Below are 2,039 nucleotides of genomic sequence, written 5' to 3' on the forward strand. Positions count from 1 at the left end.
AGGGTCCCCTCTCCTCCCCGCCCCTCCAGCCTTGGGTTAACAGGACAACTCAAGGCCTCTGCATCCCGTCACCTCCTCCCTGAGCCTGTCCCCTCCCCACGTGCAATCTGATTCAGCCTCTGGTGTCCCCGGAGGGGCGGCTTCCGGCACCCTGTCCCTCACCACTCACAGAAACGGAGGCACTTTGGGCGGTGATGCTTGGGACCAAGGTGGCCCGTTTAACCAGGACGAATCTCACGAATATCACCTTGAGTGACAGGACGGGCAGCGCATTGGGACTTCGCGATGCACCCTCTGGTGGCCGGCAGTGTGGGTGCACATGTGTGGACTAGACCCGACCTGGCGCTGCAGGTGGCGCTGAGGTTCCCAGAACTTGTACTGCTCCCAGCAGCTGCTCACGCTGTCTCTGTCTCTCAAAAATAAATAAAACATTAGAAGAAAAAAGACCCTAGAGGGTCCGTGCCAATGGGTACTAATCTCACAGATACCGCCTTGAGCGACGGGACGGGCAGCGCAGAGGGACTTCGCGATGCACCCTCTGGCGCCAGGCACACATGTGGCCTAGACCCGACCCGGCGCTGCAGGTGGCACTGAGGTTCCCACAACTGGGACTGTCCCCAGCAGCTGACACCGCCTACCCTGCCTCTCCCAGGGGTGCCTGACCCTGCGCACAGGCCCACCCCGGGCAGTGCCACGCGCAGTGCCGCTCGGAGTGCCTCCCCATGAGGCCCCGCTCTTGACGGGGGAGGGGGAAGAAAGGTGTGTTTGGAGGCTGGAGAGGCGTCCTCACGGGCCAACATCCTGTGCCAGTTGGACCGCAAGGACGTCCCTGCCCTGCAACCTTCCTGGAGGGCTGCATTTCAGCCACATCTGGAGGGCTCCGTTCGTGCCTCCAAAAGTCCGAAGCACAAGGAAGACATCCCAAAAGGCAGAGGCTGGCAGAGAGACACAGAGACAGAGATGGAGTGGGAGAGGGAGCCAGAAAGGGGGGAGGAAAGAGAGATTGGCCTCAGAAGTCAGTCCTGCCCCTCCCCCCCCACCCATGCACAGGGCCGGCCACGCCCACACCCATCCTCCTCAGGGACCTTCTGCAGCCTGGGTTCATCCGGGGCTCAGAGCCTCTTCTGAGACGAGTCCTTCCTATGGAGCGTGGCAGCATCCCCTGCCCAGTGCCTGGGCAGCCAGGGCCAAGTCGCCGGGGAAGGTGCCTGTCATCCCGAAGGCTCTGCAAGAGGGGACACGATGCCCACCCCTCCTCTGGCCTCCCGCGGTGCGGACAGGGACGGGAACAAGAAGTGCAAATGTAACCAGGAAGGGCTGGGGCCCCCCTCTCTCCCTCCTTTCATTTGCCTGCCCTCCTCTCCTTGCCCCCCCTCCCCATTAGAGGCAGCTGGAAGGGAAGAGGAGGAAAGGGCTCCCTGATGTGTGTAAAGGGGCCTGTGCTCCGAGGGATACCAGACAGCCCCGGACAGCAGGCTACACGGACACACTGCTTGTGCATTACGAATACGCTTCTAACTGGAAGGGACCTTTCCAAAGGAAACATGCATCTGTCCGGGAACCAAAGTTCTGGTAGCATCCAGTACAGATGCTAACACCGTTACTCCTCTCCGAAGGCAAAACGGCAAAACTGCCGTACAAAGTACTTTGTTCCTTTGGACAGACTGTTCTCACTGCCACAGGTCAACGTGAGGCCACCGAACGAACATCGGCAATATACTTTTGCCTGCTCAGCCCCCTGCACCTAGCCCCGTTAGAGAACCCTTTCCAAACCTGGTTCCTCTTCCCTGAAATAATTCAATTGTGGTGCATGAAATCACGTTGACTGTCCTAACTAACATTTTAGAACTGTTGAGAGCTTAGAGCCGATTCCACTAACCCCTGCGTGCTACACCTAAGGACGCTGAGACATGAGCAGGGCACGGGGACCCAGAGCTGTCCCTGGTCCATTGTTCGCAGAGCCTGATGGGAGCCCTGGGTCGTGCTGCCCAGAGCTGTACACTGTGTTTCTCCATGATGTTTCAACACATACCTTTCGT

The sequence above is a fragment of the Crocuta crocuta genome, unplaced genomic scaffold (assembly GCF_008692635.1).
Source record: "Crocuta crocuta isolate KB4526 unplaced genomic scaffold, BGI_CrCroc_1.0 scaffold910, whole genome shotgun sequence".
Taxonomy (NCBI): Eukaryota; Metazoa; Chordata; class Mammalia; order Carnivora; family Hyaenidae; genus Crocuta; species Crocuta crocuta.